Source organism: Musca domestica, unplaced genomic scaffold, assembly GCF_030504385.1.
Source record: "Musca domestica strain aabys unplaced genomic scaffold, Musca_domestica.polishedcontigs.V.1.1 5, whole genome shotgun sequence".
NCBI lineage: Eukaryota > Metazoa > Arthropoda > Insecta > Diptera > Muscidae > Musca > Musca domestica.
Window position 1 is genome coordinate 915995 of NW_026712346.1, and position 21849 is coordinate 937843.

General features: G+C 37.5%; 1 protein-coding gene and 1 long non-coding RNA gene across 3 annotated transcripts in view; one reads left to right on the forward strand and one right to left on the reverse strand.

Annotated features, from left to right (window-relative positions):
* The window catches only part of LOC101889720 (tetratricopeptide repeat protein 19 homolog, mitochondrial), a 189243-nt gene that overhangs the window by 126344 nt on the left and 41050 nt on the right, over positions 1-21849 (reverse strand). The gene's annotated exons all lie outside the window — the stretch shown is intronic.
* LOC131804841 (uncharacterized) lies at positions 20977-21793 on the forward strand. Its single transcript, XR_009343335.1, has 4 exons — positions 20977-21110; positions 21168-21252; positions 21312-21365; positions 21430-21793. It is a non-coding gene; the product is annotated as an uncharacterized LOC131804841 (long non-coding RNA).

Below are 21849 nucleotides of genomic sequence, written 5' to 3' on the forward strand. Positions count from 1 at the left end.
TGACACCTGAGATCGTAGGAAGAGTGGAATTGGTCGAAATCCCCAGTTGACGCTGATTTTTTTCCGTAATAAATGAAGCCTCAAAAGCCATGATGTGTAATATGTATAATTGATGTTCTACTTGAAATTCCCGCTGAAGTTGTTGGAATGTTTGGATTAAGTTCTGATGATGACCTTGTGGTAGACACATTGGAAGAGGTTTGGGACGGAGTCATTTGTCTCACTGAAGTTTCGAAATTTAATCTTTCACGATGCAAAAGCGTGTGATGCCGTTTTTACACATGCCACAACTGTGCTTAATTACACAGTTCTTCACATCATGAGCAACAGTTAGACAATTTATGCAACAATCGTATCGACGAAGTACTGAATAACGATTCTCAATTGATAATTTTAAAAACTCTGGGCACAAACGCAACGCGTGAGCTATTTTCTGGCAAAGACTGCAAGTTTTGCCCGCAGAGGAACGTGTTGTCTTAGGAGATATCATTTTGGAGAAGTGGGAGCGAACTTTTTTGTCAACTTTTTAAAATAACTCGATACCCCGAAAATCTGTGAGACACGTAAGTGTCTTAATTCTCTCTGAAGGAAATCCATCCAATTCTTCTCAAGTTAATAATGCTGATTTATCCTTTATGTTTGTTCCCATAAAGTCACTGTATTTCTAGGCAATATTTGAATAGAAATAAAAACTAATATTGGATCTCAGTCTTTTGTAGAAACATAATAAATCGCCATTGCCGAAATGCACCCATTTACTACTCGTTGAATGTTTTAAAGCAGAACAAGTCTCATTTTCTAGAACAGGAATATTGAATAACAACCTCAATTGATTATGGACAAGTATGCGGACATTGTCATACGTCGCTTTCAATGCCTTCCACGCTAAATTAAAACTCTTATGGGTTAAGGGGAATTTTGAAACGATATCTTTCCCTTCACCACCTGTTTTTTTTTTTTCATTAAATGACATCATTTTTCAATGTCACTTAATCGGCTGTTATTAATATACAGCAAAAAAATAAGTCCCGGAACGTTGGCCATGATAGAAAATCACCATTGAAGACATCAATATCACAAGAAGGTAGATTCATGTCATGAAAATTATTTTCATTCCCAAGTACGGAAACATCACCTGCGGCCACAGCTGGATTTCGTTTGCACTTTGGCGCTTTATCCGAGGAGAACTAGATATATTTTGTGGTCAAGTTTGATATTTGTGGTCTAGATCTAGACATATCTTGAACCGATCGTAGGTCATCAAGTTTCCTATTTATTAAAGCCAAACTATTAATATATACCTTGAAAGCGGCTTGATATTTGCCCTCGGACGAAGTTATATCTTCAACATCAGCACCAGCGGTAGTCTGTAAATGATTGAGACATTTATCAAACATATATTATATCCTATTCTATATTTCTTTAACTTCACTGTCTTCAAAGTCTTCATCTCGAAGAGACATGAAGTTGGCTTCAAACTTAATAAGTGTATCTGCAGCTCTGATGAAAAATCCAACGAGGTAAGCGACATGATAAAAATCAGTAAGAACGCTCAAAGGCAAAAAAGAATAAAGAAATTGATTTGACGACAATTAGTTTATTTTGAAAAAATCAAAAAGTAAAAGCTCCAAGAAAATGTTCGATCTAATTACAACTGTAGGCTTTTATTAACAAGTGAAAATTAATGAAGAAACAAATTGCAAAAAATCGGAATATATAAAATCGTACTAAAAGCAACCACGATGTATACAGTAAAAACTCCCAAAACTCTGTCGAATAAAAGAACAAGTTAAAAAGCAGTAAGTTCGGTCATAAGCTATTGCCATATTCAAATTCGAAACGTGAAATAAACGGTAAATAATGTAGCTAAAATCATCATAATACCGTATATAGGGAGATACCGCTATATCGGACCTATACGAAGACCTGGACCTGAATAGACAATTTTCTGTCATAGGCTGTAGCATTCATTACGAACTTTAAATACGACAACCCAAACAATTTCGTTGAGTATTTTACCTAAAATCGTCAATATACCGAATATAGGGAGGTGCTGATATATGGGGCCTATACGAATACCTGGACCAGCATAGACAATTTTCTGTCACAGACTGTAGTTCCCATTACGAACTCTAAATACGTAATTTGAAACAATTCCGATTAATACTGTCGCTAAAATCATCAAAATACCGAATATTGGGAGGTACCGTTATATGAGGGATATACGAAGACGTGGACCTGCACAGACAATTTTATGTCATTAACTATAGTATCCATTTCAAACTTCAAATACCAAATTTGAAACATATCCGGTAAATAATGTCGCTACAATCATCAAAATACCGAATATAGGGAGGTACCATTGTATGGGGGCTATACAAAGACGTGGGCCTGCACAGACAATTTTCTGTCTAGGGTGTAGAATCCATTTCGAACTTCAAATACCAAATTTGAAATAATTCCGGTGGAAAAAAATAAAAAGGAAAAAAATAAATATTTTATTTCAATATATATATGCAAAAATTTTAACAACCGCTTTTAGAGACAAATGTAGGGTGAAATGTACACGACGCTACTAATCAACTTCAAAATTATTAACGCTTTCCAAAACAAAAAAAAAAAAACAAAAAATAATAAATAATAATATGAATTATTGAAGTTTTAATACAAACTATTCACACACCCTACGTATATTAACTTCGAGAGGGGACCTCGTATATTAACAAGATATATACATATATACGTGTGTGTGCGTGTACCAAACGATCAACGATACCCAAGCAAGCAGTGCTGATGGTTAGCCAGAATATTTGTTAGTGTTTTTTTCTTTTCTTTGTCCTTAACTGGACTATGGATTAAAAAAACACTAGCAACAATGTAAATTGTTTAAACAGAATAAATTGGCACCAACAATTATTAAAGGGTTCACTGCACTTTTCAATTATTATTATTTTTCGTAACCGAGAATATGAGTTGTAGTTATTTTCGAAGAGAATAACAACAAATACAAAGCGCCGCGGTGCTGTAAGACGGACGTATGTAAAAGTATAAAACACTGGTATATTTTCCCTTTGAATAATTCCAAAAATTGACGGTACTCACCTTAAAATTGTATGAATTAAATGATGATGATGGGCAGCGTTTAGTATATATATCCGTAATTTCTAAATACGGAACTATTTCGTATTCTTAAGGCTTAGTCAAGACTATTGTAAATGTGATGTGATGTAGAAGAGTTGTTAGAACCATGCGGAAAGACAGGGTTAGTGTCAAATGTTTTTTCGAACTTTGCTAGAATTGTTGGTTTTCGAATTTGGAGAATTATTAATATCTATATTGGTTGGGGTTAATGTGTGATTTAAATGGATGTTTAAAACACCTTCAACCCTTTCAAATAATTATAAGTATAGGACCATGCTTCATTATAACTCGTATGTGAAGGTATCCGGTGATTTTATTTATAACTAGGGTCTTAGTCACATTTTTCAATTGATTTTGCCCTTATTTGGCATCTAGCTTCTGGTAGAAGACCTCTTTACGGAAAATTTTCAATGTCAATGTTTCGGAGTAGGGCTCATATAAAAGTATCTCCTGATTTTACCTATTTCGAGGGTTTTGATTATATTTTCGAATCGATTTGACTTAAAATGTGTGTTTAGGCTAGTTTGGGGGTAGAGAACCAACTTATATGAGCCTATTATAAATAGTTAATGTATACTTTTTAATATATATGTTATATTATTTACGTTTTTAACTCTCAAAGTAAAACCTCTCACTGAAAAATATTTTTTTTTAAAGACGTTTTTATTTCTATTTAATCGAGTCATCATATATACTAAAAATTGTGCCACTTATGTGAGCCAGATTTGTGAATTATTATCCTTTAAAAACTATGCATTAAAGACTAAAACTACGGGCCGGCAACGCGGACTGGGCCAGGTAGTATATGTATCTTGCGTATAACTTATATATGCATATATATCATAGAATCGGTAAACGGTTTTGAACAAAATATATAAAATAGAATAGTTAAGGAGAATCCTTGACATTGAATCATTGATTGTGAAGGTTATAGTGCTCCATAAGCGTTATTTCGTTCTGATTTCTTAATTTGATGAATATATTTTAAGATGTATAAAGTTTTAATAGGTTAAGCAACGTTTTTAAGGTGATAGATATAATGTATTAATTCCAATTTAAAGGTCGGGTGTTGTTATTATTATGCCCTTACATTCAACTAATCGTCTTAGATTTGGAACTAATATTTTTCGAAACCTAAGTTTTATATATAATAGTAGCGATAAACGTGGTACATTGTGTGTATTGCTTGCATTTGAATTTATTTTTATTTAAGACTTTGTTTTTAACTTGTGTCAAAAATCAGACTGATTGTAAAATGTCTTCTAATACCACACGAGACGGAAAAGTCTGGTTTATGAATGTTAAGTCATGTATTTTTTGTTTAATTTACTGATTTTACACTTTCTTTAACGCTTGCCTCCATTTTAGTTTGAAATAGTACAATATTTTAGTTGCAATTAATTTCGCACAGAAAAAGTGGTCATTTGACCTAGTGTGCCATGGTGGAGGGGATAAAAGTTTGGCCCGGACGAATTTAATGATTTTTTACTTGTTTATTGCCAATTTATATTTTAATAATATATAAAACAAAAATATGTTGATTTGTATTTAATGTATTTTTTTTTTGAAACGCCTTTAGCAATTGATTAAGAACATAAAGTGAGGTTCAAACAAATTAATAAATTTATTTTATTAACTATTCTACAGTTACATAAAAAACTTAAAAAGCGCTGATGGGAAACCTAAAACGAGTTTCAAAAATATTTCAAATCTTGCATATAACTTAAAAACTAATAAATTATTTATTAAATAATGTACTATATATACATACAAAATAATTAACATAACTTTATTTAAATTATTAAAAAAAAAATCAAGCTAGGAAACGTACAAAAACGGGAACCTTTACAGACCATTTTTTTATTTTTTATTTATATTCAATTAACACAGTTACCTAGCCCATAGGACCATGGACGGTTCCAAAAACTTCTATACATGACTACTCTAAAATCATTGATAATATTCTTAATCTAAAAGATCTTAATTAAAATTATTATTAACATTAAAACAAATTAACAAAAATTAAAAAAAAATTAAAAATTGATTAAATAATAAGATGAATCAACTATGCAAGAGAAATACAAAAACAAACACAAGAAAACCATGAACATTATTAAACAATATTTTGATTGTAGTGATCATATGATTTACGCTTATAACTTTTCAGAGAAGAATTAAATATCTTAAGATTGGGCGGCAGATTGTTGAAAATACGAGCAATTCTTCCGCAGAAGGATTTTTCCAACAGAGGAGTCAAGTATCGCATAACCCTATGAAACAATAATTTCAACTTACGAAACACAAAACCACAACTACCCCAAAAATGTCAATACAATTTAAAAAGTGAGGCATATTTAAGGCATGGTCCAACTGAATTCTAATTTTCTTTGGCAAAACTATATCCAAACAGCACAACTTTTTTAAAATAAAATTTACCTTGGACACTAAAGAATTCACATGCACATCAAATACCAAACCACAATCAAGAAACAAACCAAGACATTTCATCGAGCTTACAACATTTATAGGCGTCCTATAAATGGAAACGTTTATTAAATCCTCTTGCATGTTCCCAAAAAACATAACTTTAGAAGACTGGAAACAACATTTTTACAACAGGCAAACTGTTTTCTCCCAAACAAGTAAGAAAACAATATCTTGCAAGCCGAGGACGAGAAATTGAAAAAACGATGTAGCTTACTGATTAAATTGGCATGATTTATCCTGTCAAATGCCTTTTCCAAATCAAGTGCTAATAAAACACAACAATCACCAGCACTGACACAATTTCGAATATTATCTGTCAATCCAACCAGAAAAGATGTTGTGCCACAATTACTTCTGAATCCATGTTGACTCGGGTGTAATGGTGAATGCTCATTTATATATTAAAGCATTTGATCGTTCAAGACATACTCAACCATTTTAGAAAGAATTGGCATTATTGATATGGGTCTGTACTAAAGGGCTGCAAGTGTGACAAACGCATAACAGTACGTGACATCTAACCAAATGCTCGATGTCTCGTCATGTCGGTCAGACTCAAACCCATCGTCATAACATGTAATGACCAATAAAAGGGGATGTTGAATAGTGTGTCATACAAAAATGTTCTGCCACAAAAATTACAACAATAATGAAACAATTGCCAACGAAAAAGACACACACGTAATGAAGGCAAAGCGCTATCGCTACCTGTTTTCCGACATGTGAAAAAATACATTTTTTGTAATAAAGTATTTCTTGGCGAATAATAACATATTTCAGGTACTTCTAGTTGGTCCACACAAAATGTTCACATTTCGGTTATTGACGAAACAATTCAAAATGTCAATCCTTATTAAAAAAAAAAATGATAAATTTTCTTAATATCTCTGCCCTCAACTACGTCATAAAGAATATTTTTTAATTATCGATTTCGTACTCACTTTTATATGTATGTCGTGTTTGTTACTTCAAAATTACAGCACACACAAAAACACATCCTCACCATCGAAAGTAACACACACACACTCTCTCAATTTAAGCACACGTACACAACTGACACACAATTTGACGATGACATGGTTCAATGTCATCGTCGACACCCTGCATTTCTGGAGAACACCATGCAAATATTAAAGTCAGCCATGCCACGATCGAACCTTAGACGATGGCACACATGAATCAAAATGGGGGATGTTGTTGGTTGTCATTGTCTATCAAATACATATCACATGATTGAATAGACAAAGTCAGTGTGTCAAAAAAAGCATAATTCATACAATTCGTCTTCTGCAGGCCTTTAGTCTGTACTCATCAGAATAACCACCTTTATGAATAGGCACTATTTTAGCAACTTTCCAGACCTCAGGAAATGCAGACACTGTTAACATAGTATTAACAACATGAAGTACCAAAGGATAAATGAAAGGAAACACAATTTTAAGAAATTTGTATGTTTTATTAAATTAATTAATCTGGTAAGAAGTGTTTAAAAGTGTCCAATAGTGATTTTGTAACTCAAAGTAATAATTGGTGTAGTGTTTTAAAATCTTGTTTTGTGTTTTAAAGTAATATCAATTTTCAAATTGTGTAATTTTACATTCTCCTTTTATCCTCTTTCTTTTGTTACATTAGATAATTAGTTGTTGTAACATATCGTCTTGTTTTGTTTGCAATCTCATAAGATTTGCCAACATTAAAAAAAATTAAAATAAATAAATAAAAAATTTTCCAGCTACAGATATAATCTTGAAAAATATTGTTGTAACTTGCGTATTAAAAAAGAAATAGTTATAATTAAAATAAATAAAATGTCGTGCCCTTTTGAATTGTGTAATATTGTTGCAGAGGATGAATTGTGTGTTACCTGTTGGTTTTATCTTAATCAATGGCATGCAAAATGTGCTAGGATTAATGCACAAGTCGTAGACACAATTAGAAATAATGTTGGTGTTTGTTGATGTTGTGTGCAATGTAGGAAACTGCAGACTTTTATAATTTGTAACTTGCTCTTATAATCCCCCTTCATCTTCACTTGACATTTATAATCAGCATTTATGAGCAATAAATTTAACCACTGAAAAAATTAAAGATTCCGATCGCATTCTGATCCTTGGATCGTGCAGGTCCTTCCTGACACGCCTAGGTGGAGGAGTTCTATCCACCATATGAAGGTTAGGGTGACTCCCGCGATAACACCCAAGCAGGTACTGCAACGAAAGCATATGATTATGCTGACGTAAGGGAAGAACCTTCGTCTCCTCATGTAAATGGTCCACAGGAGTCATGAGGAGGCACCCTGTTGCAGGGCGGCATTCTGGCAGGTCTGAATACATTTCCACTGCGTTGCACTTGTATTCGCCGACCACACTGGAGCCGCATAGCTAACCACAGACCGACCTATCGCTTTATAAGAGGTCAACAAGGTTTCCTTATCCGCACCCCAAGTGCTGCCGGCTAGCGCCTTGGGGACCTTGTTCCTACTTTTCATTTTATTGCAAATAGCTGTGGCTTGCGCGGAAGACTTGAACACGCTATCGAATGTGACCCCAAGGATTTTGGGGTAGTTGGTGGTCGGAATTATATGCCCCTCGACCTGCACATTCAGCTGTGTTCTCATCTCCGCAGTCCATGTGGTAAATAGTGTGGCCGTCGATTTAGTGGCGGATATTTTCATATTCCTCGCGTGGAAGAAGGCGGCAAGCTCCGCGAGATAGTTATTCACCCTGACACATATGTCATCAACTACAGTATCCGACGCCATGATCGTACAATCATCCGCATAAGTTACGATCTCGATGCCGTCTGGAGGGAGCGGAATTCCGGAAAGGTAGAGGTTAAACAGTTCCGGAGATATCACCCCACCTTTGGGAACTCCCTGTTTCACTCTACGAGGCTTGGACTTCTTATTCCGGAATTCCACGTACGACTTGCGTCCACACATATAGTTGACTATCCAACGTTTTAAACTTGGCCGGAGGGTAGTGTTCTCAACGTCCTCGAACAGCGTGGCATGGTTGACCGTATCAAAGGCCTTTGATAGGTCGAGAGCCACCACTACTGTTTTGTGGCCTGTTCTGGTTGAGTCCTCGACTGATATGTGTGGATATGGCGTGTAATGCTGTTGTAGTGCTATGTAGTGGACGGAAACCGTGTTGATGGTTAGCAACTGAATAGCTTCCTCTGATACTGGGGAGGAGTAAGGCCTCGAGAGTCTTTGCTACTGGTGACAAAAGCGAAATTGGCCTGTATGATTCGCCTTTGCTGGCATCCTTGCCAGGCTTCAGTAGCGGGACCACCTTGTCCATTTCCCAGGCTTCGGGAACTATGTAGTACTCTTCGCCTCTCCCTATCACGCTCGACAAATTGGCGGTTAAAACAGCCAGCGCACCTCTTCGGATCAGTCACAGTTACGTCGTTAAATGTGACTGCTGTCCTATCATCCTTTTTTCCAGGGTTCGAGAGTGACTTTACCGTTACCCACAGTTTACTCAAATCGATTCCAATGTTGCAACACTTCAGATGGTCTAGCCACTTTTTTCGCTTATGCTCCTGTACCAACCGGTTGACTTCCACTGTCAGTTCACTGACTCTGGGATCAGTAGGGTTGGTACGTCGGAGCTCATCACGCTCATTGGCTAATCCCGCTGCCTCTGCTATCACTCTCGGGGTGCTCGACAAATTGGCGGTTAAAACAGCCAGCGCACCTCTTCCGATCAGTCACAGTTACGTCGTTAAATGTGACTGCTGTCCTATCATCCTTTTTTCCAGGGTTCGAGAGTGACTTTACCGTTACCCACAGTTTACTCAAATCGATTCCAATGTTGCAACACTTCAGATGGTCTAGCCACTTTTTTCGCTTATGCTCCTGTACCAACCGGTTGACTTCCACTGTCAGTTCACTGACTCTGGGATCAGTAGGGTTGGTACGTCGGAGCTCATCACGCTCATTGGCTAATCCCGCTGCCTCTGCTGGGAAATTTGGTCTTACTTCGGGTATTCGACCAGCAGGTATATAGCGAGCGGCTGCAGCTTTGAGGATGTCCCGAAAAATCCTTTCAGCTACCCGAACATCAGAAGGATTGAGCAGTTCTCTGAAGCGAAGGTTGGTGAACTCTCTGAACTCGGGCCAGTGGGCTTTCCCATGGTTAAGGAAAGTGCGGCGTTCAGAGGTAATGAAATCGGGCGATCTGCTGATGGAGACGATTATCGGGAGATGGTCTGAGCCAAGATAAATGACGGGTTGCCAAGTCACGTCATTTATCAGACCGGGTGACACGATGGTTATATCTGGCGAACTGTGACACTCTCCTCTTATTCGGGTGGGGGCATCCTCGTTTACCGTGCAAAATGTGGAGCCGTCAATCTGCTCTGCCAACGCTGATCCCCTCTGGTCATTACCTAGGACGGAATGCCACAACTCATGGTGGGCATTGAAGTCCCCTAGTACCAGGCGGTTATTGCCTTCCAAAAGTGGGCTTATATTAGGCAAGTAACGGGGTTCACAGCTATTAACCGGCGGGATATACACATTAAGCACCTCTACCTCGGCAGTACCAAACTTGACTGATACCCCCATACAGTCCATGTACGGGTCACTAGAGACTAGCTCAAGCGAGATAGGTCTGTATTGAACAGAATGGTGTATCAGGAACGCTAATCCCCCGCCTCCACTTCTGGTGCGATCTTTCCTTAATGCGTTGTAACCATTGCAACGTTGTAAGCTACAATTTTCATTGAGCTTGGTTTCCTGCACCGCTGCGATCTTAATATTCCTCCGATTCATAAAATCCACTATATCATCAATTTTACCTCGGAGTCCGTTGCAATTGAACTGCAAGAATGACGCATTGTCCGGAATTGGAACAGCAACATGTGGCGTTAAGTGATGCGGTAAAGGTTGCTGTTCTGGAGACTGCGGGGGAGTTCCATACTCCGAAGACGACTCGGAAGTTGACGACGAGGTCGTGGACTCACTGGGGACTACGTTGTCCTAGTCCCTATCGCTATAGTCTCGCAACCGGGTTAAACCGGAACAATTCCTAAAATGCACTCATCCTCTGCATCCATTACATCGCACCGAGACTGATCTATGGTGGATGGTGTTTTGGCAAACCGTACAGAACCATGGTCCGGGGTTTTCCTCAAGCCCGGCACGGACCAAAAGAATCCGGAGCAAGCATTCCGGGATGTGCTGCTCCCAATACAGAAAAATAAACAAACACGAACTTGTATACACTGGGTTGGCAGCCGCTGGCCGAAACTGGAGTGTTGTTGTTTCGGGTCAATCCGGTGTCGTAGAACCCGCTGCCGTGGGATTGCCGATCCTTGGTGATTTTAATATGCCTTCCATTAGGTGGCTTCCAATGCCAAATTCTGAAGCTTTGATTCCTTTGCCATCCGAAATGAACAGTACCCAGTATACATTTGATGTTATAAATAGTTTGTGTGACTTAAATCTTTATCAAAAAAAATAGTATGAAAATTCCCACGGCAAAATTCTTGATTTGGCGTTTGTAAATATAACACAGCATTTTGATATATTCAGAATTCCTCCAATATGCACCCCTGAAGATATATACCATCCAACTTTATATATCTCCATGACTCACAGTTATGTAATTGAAGAAAGTCAGTCCGACTCATTTAAAACTGTCCTTCATTACAAAAAAACTAATTTTCGAAAACTTAATACCCTCATTCCCTCCGTAAATTGGGCTTCTGTGTGCGCATGTAACAGCCATAAAGATTTAGAATATATAATTGATAAATTTTATGATATTTTAAATAGATTTAAACTGGAATGTGTTCCAACCACTAGAGTTAAAAATTCAAATAAATATCCATGGATAACCCCTGAGTTATCAAGTTTAAAGAATTCTAAAAATAAGCTTTTTTCGTAAATATAAAAAATCAGGCTTAACAATAGACTACACTAATTACTCTGTTGCTAGATATAAATATGCTTTAGAGTCTCGTAGATTGTATAATCTTTACCTAGACAAGATTAAAAATAATTTTAAATCAAATCCTAAATCTTTTTATGATTTTGTTAATCTAAAACGAAAAGTTTACTCAAAGCCCTCAGTATTGAAATATAACAATAAAGAATTTGTCACAGGCACAGATATTGCTGAATGTTTCGCAGATTTTTTGCCACAACCAATTCCAGTACATCTTGCCAAATTAAAGATTCGTATCCTTATAAGTTATAACAGGCTGATTAAATTTGTATGCCTTTTACAACGTCAGGATGTGTCCAATAGTCTGCGTAGTTAAAAATCGATTAAATGTCCAGGACCGGATGGCATACCTAATATAATTCTTAAGTATTGTTTAGAAACATTAGCACTTCCGTTAACTATATTGTTTAATTATTCACTTAAATTTGGTCACTTTCCTACTTTGTTGGTTATGTTATGCCCACAACCAATGAAACTCTAACCTCAACCTTCGTCTCCTCATGTAAATGGTCCACAGGAGTCATGAGGAGGCACCCTGTTGCAGGGCGGCATTCTGGCAGGTCTGAATACATTTCCACTGCGTTGCACTTGTATTCGCCGACCACACTGGAGCCGCATAGCTAACCACAGACCGACCTATCGCTTTATAAGAGGTCAACAAGGTTTCCTTATCCGCACCCCAAGTGCTGCCGGCTAGCGCCTTGGGGACCTTGTTCCTACTTTTCATTTTATTGCAAATAGCTGTGGCTTGCGCGGAAGACTTGAACACGCTATCGAATGTGACCCCAAGGATTTTGGGGTAGTTGGTGGTCGGAATTATATGCCCCTCGACCTGCACATTCAGCTGTGTTCTCATCTCCGCAGTCCATGTGGTAAATAGTGTGGCCGTCGATTTAGTGGCGGATATTTTCATATTCCTCGCGTGGAAGAAGGCGGCAAGCTCCGCGAGATAGTTATTCACCCTGACACATATGTCATCAACTACAGGATCCGACGCCATGATCGTACAATCATCCGCATAAGTTACGATCTCGATGCCGTCTGGAGGGAGCGGAATTCCGGAAAGGTAGAGGTTAAACAGTTCCGGAGATATCACCCCACCTTTGGGAACTCCCTGTTTCACTCTACGAGGCTTGGACTTCTTATTCCGGAATTCCACGTACGACTTGCGTCCACACATATAGTTGACTATCCAACGTTTTAAACTTGGCCGGAGGGTAGTGTTCTCAACGTCCTCGAACAGCGTGGCATGGTTTACCGTATCAAAGGCCTTTGATAGGTCGAGAGCCACCACTACTGTTTTGTGGCCTGTTCTGGTTGAGTCCTCGACTGATATGTGTGGATATGGCGTGCAATGCTGTTGTAGTGCTATGTAGTGGACGGAAACCGTGTTGATGGTTAGCAACTGAATAGCTTCCTCTGATACTGGGGAGGAGTAAGGCCTCGAGAGTCTTTGCTACTGGTGACAAAAGCGAAATTGGCCTGTATGATTCGCCTTTGCTGGCATCCTTGCCAGGCTTCAGTAGCGGGACCACCTTGCCCATTTCCCAGGCTTCGGGAACTATGTAGTACTCTTCGCCTCTCCCTATCACTCTCGGGGTGCTCGACAAATTGGCGGTTAAAACAGCCAGCGCACCTCTTCCGATCAGTCACAGTTACGTCGTTAAATGTGACTGCTGTCCTATCATCCTTTTTTCCAGGGTTCGAGAGTGACTTTACCGTTACCCACAGTTTACTCAAATCGATTCCAATGTTGCAACACTTCAGATGGTCTAGCCACTTTTTTCGCTTATGCTCCTGTACCAACCGGTTGACTTCCACTGTCAGTTCACTGACTCTGGGATCAGTAGGGTTGGTACGTCGGAGCTCATCACGCTCATTGGCTAATCCCGCTGCCTCTGCTGGGAAATTTGGTCTTACTTCGGGTATTCGACCAGCAGGTATATAGCGAGCGGCTGCAGCTTTGAGGATGTCCCGAAAAATCCTTTCAGCTACCCGAACATCAGAAGGATTGAGCAGTTCTCTGAAGCGAAGGTTGGTGAACTCTCTGAACTCGGGCCAGTGGGCTTTCCCATGGTTAAGGAAAGTGCGGCGTTCAGAGGTAATGAAATCGGGCGATCTGCTGATGGAGACGATTATCGGGAGATGGTCTGAGCCAAGATAAATGACGGGTTGCCAAGTCACGTCATTTATCAGACCGGGTGACACGATGGTTAAATCTGGCGAACTGTGACACTCTCCTCTTATTCGGGTGGGGGCATCCTCGTTTACCGTGCAAAATGTGGAGCCGTCAATCTGCTATGCCAACGCTGATCCCCTCTGGTCATTACCTAGGACGGAATGCCACAACTCATGGTGGGCATTGAAGTCCCCTAGTACCAGGCGGTTATTGCCTTCCAAAAGTGGGCTTATATTAGGCAAGTAACGGGGTTCACAGCTATTAACCGGCGGGATATACACATTAAGCACCTCTACCTCGGCAGTACCAAACTTGACTGATACCCCCATACAGTCCACGTACGGGTCACTAGAGACTAGCTCAAGCGAGATAGGTCTGTATTGAACAGAATGGTGTATCAGGAACGCTAATCCCCCACCTCCACTTCTGGTGCGATCTTTCCTTAATGCGTTGTAACCATTGCAACGTTGTAAGCTACAATTTTCATTGAGCTTGCTTTCCTGCACCGCTGCGATCTTAATATTCCTCCGATTCATAAAATCCACTATCTCATCAATTTTACCTCGGAGTCCGTTGCAATTGAACTGCAAGAATGACGCATTGTCCGGAATTGGAACAGCAACATGTGGCGTTAAGTGATGCGGTAAAGGTTGCTGTTCTGGAGACTGCGGGGGAGTTCCATACTCCGACGACGACTCGGAAGTTGACGACGAGGTCGTGGACTCACTGGGGACTACGTTGTCCTAGTCCCTATCGCTATAGTCTCGCAACCGGGTTAAACCGGAACAATTCCTAAAATGCACTCATCCTCTGCATCCATTACAACGCACCGAGACTGATCTGTGGTGGATGGTGTTTTGGCAAACCGTACAGAACCATGGTCCGGGGTTTTCCTCAAGCCCGGCACGGACCAAAAGAATCCGGAGCAAGCATTCCGGGATGTGCTGCTCCCAATACAGAAAAATAAACAAACACGAACTTGTATACACTGGGTTGGCAGCCGCTGGCCGAAACTGGAGTGTTGTTGTTTCGGGTCAATCCGGTGTCGTAGAACCCGCTGCCGTGGGATTGCCGATCCTTGGTGATTTTAATATGCCTTCCATTAGGTGGCTTCCAATGCCAAATTCTGAAGCTTTGATTCCTTTGCCATCCGAAATGAACAGTACCCAGTATACATTTGATGTTATAAATAGTTTGTGTGACTTAAATCTTTATCAAAAAAATAGTATGAAAATTCCCACGGCAAAATTCTTGATTTGGCGTTTGTAAATATAGCACAGCATTTTGATATATTCAGAATTCCTCCAATATGCACCCCTGAAGATATATACCATTCAACTTTATATATCTCCATGACTCACAGTTATGTAATTGAAGAAAGTCAGTCCGACTCATTTAAAACTGTCCTTCATTACAAAAAAACTAATTTTCGAAAACTTAATACCCTCATTTCCTCCGTAAATTGGGCTTCTGTGTGCGCATGTAACAGCCATAAAGATTTAGAATATATAATTGATAAATTTTATGATATTTTAAATAGATTTAAACTGGAATGTGTTCCAACCACTAGAGTTAAAAATTCAAATAAATATCCATGGATAACCCCTGAGTTATCAAGTTTAAAGAATTCTAAAAATAAGCTTTTTTCGTAAATATAAAAAATCAGGCTTAACAATAGACTACACTAATTACTCTGTTGCTAGATATAAATATGCTTTAGAGTCTCGTAGATTGTATAATCTTTACCTAGACAAGATTAAAAATAATTTTAAATCCAATCCTAAATCTTTTTATGATTTTGTTAATCTAAAACGAAAAGTTTACTCAAAGCCCTCAGTATTGAAATATAACAATAAAGAATTTGTCACAGGCACAGATATTGCTGAATGTTTCGCAGATTTTTTGCCACAACCAATTCCAGTACATCTTGCCAAATTAAAGATTCGTATCCTTATAAGTTATAACAGGCTGATTAAATTTGTATGCCTTTTACAACGTCAGGATGTGTCCAATAGTGCGGAATGCGCCTGGACCGAAGACTTACATGGAAGCAACACGTCGATGCAAAATTCACGCAAATTAAACTAAAAAAGGCCAATCTTGAGTGGTTAATTGGTATATGTTCTTCTATTAAATAAGAATACAAAGTCCTATTATATAAGACTGTAATAAAGCCAATTTGGACGTATGGCATACAGCTCTGGGGCACAGCTAGTGCCTCTAACGTAAGTAAACTACAAAGAAGACAGTCGAATATTCTTCGATCTATTACAGGTGCACCATGGTACATAAGGAACGAAAACATCCACAAGGACCTAAATATACTTACTGTTGAAGAAGAAATAAAGAAGCTTTGCCGAAAGTACTTAAACAAACTATCCGAGCACCCAAATAGCTTGGCCCGCCAACTCCTACTATTCGGAGGACACGATAGACTGCGCAGACGTGACACTCTTTCTATCATATAGTTTATTTTTTTGTCTTACTCTCTCATTATTTTCAGCTCTTGTATGGCCAATTGAACGTCGCCCACTGTTATACTTCTACAGGTAGTAGTATGCTAAATTGGAAGCGGCTTCTGTGAAGAAATCGAAAAGATTATTACTGTAGTCCGCGGGAAGATTAGTGAAGGAATCGAAAAGACTATTACTGTAGTCCGCGGGATGATTAGATATAACTGTATCTAAACAAAGCAACATTATATCCGTAAGACTATTTCTGTAGTCCGCGACTCACTTAGATATAACTGTATCTAAACTAATCTTAACTACCTACTCAATTAATTCACGGATATAACATTAAAGCATGAAAAAAAAATATGGGGTGATTGTATTGACAACCTCCCTATAAAAAAATATTAGTATATAAGATATGAAACCTTATTGTTATTTTCATTAAATATATGAAAGATTCAATAAATTAAACAAAAAAAACTTTCCTACTTTCTGGAAAAAATCTTATATTATACCTTTACATAAGTCTGGTAGTCTTACTAATGTGTCAAATTATAGAGGAATTGCAAAATTAAGTGCCATTACAAAATTGTTCGAAAAATTAATTACTGCAGTAATTTCACAGAAAAATCAATCTATATTGAGTCCATATCAGCATGGTTTTCGTAGTGGTCTTTCAACTACAACAAATCTTATACAATTTACGTCAACAGTAATAAAAGAATTTGTTCAGCGTTAACTGATACAATTTATACTGATTTTAGTAAAGCTTTTGATAGGGTTAACCATGAACTCCTAATATATAAATTTAATTATATGGCTTTCAACACAAACTTAGTCAATTGGATATCATCTTACTTACAAGATAGATCACAACTAGTTTTGTTTGAAGGATATCTATCCAAAACGATTAACGTTCCATCGGGTGTTCCGCAAGGAAGTCACCTTGGACCGGTCCTCTTTCTTTTATTTATCAACGATTTACCTAATTCCATAAATTGCTCGAAATTATTAATGTACGCAGATGATGTTAAATTATTCATTTCCCATAATTGTTTACTTCAAAACGATTTAGATAGCCTTTTTAAATGGTGCAGGTTAAATTGTATGGATTTAAATTTAAGCAAATGTAAGCATATGTGCCTCTCCAGATCTTCTTCTCTGATATTACAATATAATATTGACGGTCATTCATTATCAACTGTAGATTAATTTGTCGATCTAGGCCTCTTGATGGATCCAAAATTAAATTTTAATAGCCATGTAATAACAATGGTAAATAAAGCAAATGGTGTTTTAGATTTTGTTAAACGGTGGGCCAAAGAATTTTCTGATCCATATATAACAAAACAGTTATTTACGTCTCTTGTTAGACCTATATTGGAATACGGTTCTGTTGTATGGGATCCTCAATATGCAATATACTCAGATAAAATAGAATCCGTGCAAAAACAATTTCTGCTATTTGCCTTACGGGGCTTACATTAGAATAGTGATTTTGTTTTGCCTTCTTATGCTAGCAGGCTAAAATTAATTAGATTGCCTACACTTAAAAGCAGACGTATTATGTTGAACTCCATGTTTGTACTTAAAATATTAAATGGTGATATACCTTCAGATTTCCTAATCTCATCTATTAGAATTAATGTTCCGTTTAGATCTAGTAGATACTACCAATTATTATATACTGATTTTCACCGCACGAATCATTCAACGGACGAACCTCTTAGTAAAATGTGTGTTGACTTTAATTCTGTGTACTGTAATGTAGATTTTGGTATGAGTTTAGAAGTTATTAAATCTAGAATAATTTTATTTTTAAACAATTAACATACATGTTCTATTATTTGACAAACTAGCTGATTAATTTAGATTCTGTAGCTGGTTTTCAATTTCCTACTATATTCCCATTATGATGCGGATCATGATGTGTACGCGATCCCTTCGCAAAGGGAGGTCGCCCCCTCGGTCGGCAGGGGTGGGAATGTGAAGCGTGGGAACGTTCGATTAAAAAAAAAGTCTGAAGCCATCATAGCCTACTGCCTTTGACTTAATTTTATTAAAGGCACAAACAATTTCATTGTAATTAATAGCACGATACGAAAAGCCATCATAAGTCATCCCCGGAACACAAGAAATATCGAAGACATCCACGGATTGATTAGAGACAAAAAAAGAATTCAAGCTCTCAACACCCACATTTTCAACTTCATATTCCACATCGCACAATCAATTTTTATTTAATTTGACCACATTTCTTTTGTAGTTTTATTTACAAACAATTGCTTATGAGCAATAAATTTGCTTATAATTTTCTTTGCTCGGTTCCTACAACGGCAAACAATGAGGTACATTGAGAGACAAAAATATAAACGAGTGATCAGATATGCCAGGACAAAAGAATTGATTTGAAAATGCTAACAGACTCAAACGCGACACAAAAAAATAATCCAACAAAGAAGTTGAATTGTGCGCATCGTCAATATGTGTTGGCATTGAGTTATGTACTACATACAAATTTAAACGATTACAAACATATCGCGCCAATACACTTCAGGTCAGATCATACATATTATTATTAAAGTCCCCACAACCACAAGGTCAGAAATTTCATCTTCCAAAGCTATTATATCCCCACGAGGCAAATAAACAACACCAATTAAAAAAACACTATTATTAACAACAACCTCACAAAAAAACATATTCAACAACACCATGAGAACTACCCCTACACACAAGTTTATGGCACATGTCCTGTGCAACATACAAAAAAACACCACCTCCTCTGCTATCACGTCTATCACTCCTATAAGAAATGTAATTAGGCATTTTTATGGCTTCGTTTGAAATTGTAGGCTTCAACCAAGATTCTGTCACCCCAAAAATATTAAGATTTTTTCCCTCTAAAATGTTTCTTAGTTCATGAATTTTAAATGGATTCTTATTTAAGTTAAAACTTCTAACATTTATATGTCCAACATTAAAATTTTTCCTAAAATTACATAGCTGGTTCGACAAAGAAGACTATTATCACTAAAAGCTCCACCTAAATTAGTTGAAAAACTCATAATGATAATGAAGAGCAAACAATAAACAATAATAAATAAAAAATAACAAAATTGAAAAAAATACCAAGAAAATATAAATATCAAATAAATTATATATACAATAAACTAAACTACTCAACAAGCTCCACTTACAACAGCACATCAATATTCCGCTGTGAAACAGAGACTGCAGCATCAGCATCTTCAACAAATGTATTATTCACAGTAGAAACACCATTTAACATACTGATACACCGGGGAATATCAAATTCATCCTCCCTTCTATCTTGGACTAAAACCAATGCCTTAGGGTTGTCCTCACTTTTAAGCTTAAATCTTTGGATCTCATTGTTTCTCCAAAGCTTTCGGGAAAGGTACATTAATTTAGAGGCTGCTCGGTTATGGTGATAATTTAGGTATACTCTGCTTCTCACACCTACCCCAGTAATATCACCAAGCAACAATGAATTTCGGCGCTTTTGGTAATTAGCCATAAGTTTGTCTCTAACAAGCATCGAATTGAACTTCACAAGGACAGATTTACCTTTTGAGATATAACAACAGTGATTAACATCACTAGGTTGTACATCAACACCACACAATGTTGCTATTCTTATCACTGGTTCTCTTAATTGTTTTATCCCATCAGGATAAGAGGCGCCTTGTGAGGATATCACTTTCGACATCTGTTTCCTGCTTAGCCTTTTCAATAAGTTTGACAGCATCTTGGCAGTGACGGAGTGATTTCTCAACATTCTGAATCTTAATGTCAACCTCCGACCGTATCGTTTTCACAACGTCCTTTATTTTAAGCATAAAGCTCTCAAATTGTTTCTCAAGGCATAACTTGGAAGACTTAAACTCTTTCTGCATTGATCCAATAACATCAGTTCCAATTTCTACGCTGGTAGCATTCTCCGTACATTCGTTGGTTGCAGCAGAAGCACCAGCATTATCATCTTCTTAATACATGTAGGACACTTAAACAAAAACATCATTGTCTTTCTATCCTTGTACAAAAAATTGTGCTGCTCTCTCGACACATCGACACATTTTATGTGGAAAAACAATCCACAAATACCGCATCCGATACTGCTCTGGTTGTCCTTTACAACAACTGCACAGGTAGGGCACGTATATGTTCTTGTCGCAGCTGGCGTTGTCAAAGACACAGATACTTCAACAGTCAAAGACAACAAACACGAAGAGGATAAATTGCACCCAAACACAGAAACAAAGCACACAGCAGATTCTCCAAGTCAAATGCAATTGTTTGTAAACAAAAGCACACAAACAGCACAAAACCAGCCTTTCATCCAACAGCAAAGCGCGGCAATTTAACGTTTCATTCTTCTCCCTGCAAACAGCACACGCTCATTTATCTTAACGGATAGGGATTCAAAAGACACTACTCCAATAACGTCCAACGACCAAAAACACAAATAGTACTGCTTTACATTAATTATTTATTTATTTTTATAATTTTTAAGGGGCCAAGAAATTTAATGACACATCGCTGCAGGGCTCTGTAGATCAAGGATTGTCATCTTCCAAGCCTTCTCAAATACCAAATTTGGAACAATTTCTTTTTTTTTTTTTTGGAACCGGTTATTGATTACGCCGTCACGACGAGGTTGTTACGATACCCGTAGTATGCATGTACCATTGCTGTGTAGTCGATTGTTAGTTATCGATAATTATTTCGAGTTCCTTGTTATTTTCCATTTATTTTTATTCTTGTAGTATTGTGATGTGATTCCGGGTTATAGCTGTATGTTGTTTTTATGAATGAAGTTGTACAATTCACGAAAGTTTTCACAGACAAAACTTTTGAGTACTGCAGGTAAGTTTGAAAATTTTGTAAAGAAATTGTAATTCATTCTGTCACTATTGTATTTAGGGCAGATAAAAATTTGTTGATTTTCCGTATTTGGCGTGTTGCATATTTCGCATAGGTTGGAGTTTTCAGCATTGATGAGGGACAGGTAAGTTTTTCCATATGTATGACCAGTGAGAAGTCTGTTTATAACCTTAATTTCTCCAGGTGACATGTTGAATCCTGAAAACCAATGACGGTTTGGTGGCTCTGGGAAGAATTGTGAGAAGTAAATGCCTTTACTGATTGAAATATGTGTATAATTCTCCTTCCATTCACTCCATAGATGTTGGTGGATTAGCGAGCATCTTTTATCGAGAGGCCAGTTTGTATGACTGAACCGACTTCAGCTGCATGTTTGGCGAAAAAGTCTGCACGTTCATTAGCAGCAATGCCTATATGCGAGGGAATCCAGAAGATGGTGATTTGTGTTAGACTTGAGTTGTTTACCTTTTGTAGAATATTGTTGGCCAGATAGTTTTGGGTATCATTTTCTTTTAAGATCAGGCATGCATTTTTACTATCGGTAAGAATGGTTGCTTTTCTGATGTTGTCTTCTATCATTATGTCTATTGCCTTATTGATGGCGTGTAATTCTCCCATAAGTGATGACATTTTTTCCGATATTTTGAATAAGAAGTTCAGTTTTTTCTTGCAGTATTACTCTATAAAATTCATTGGATTGTGTTTTTTTTTTTTTTTTGTA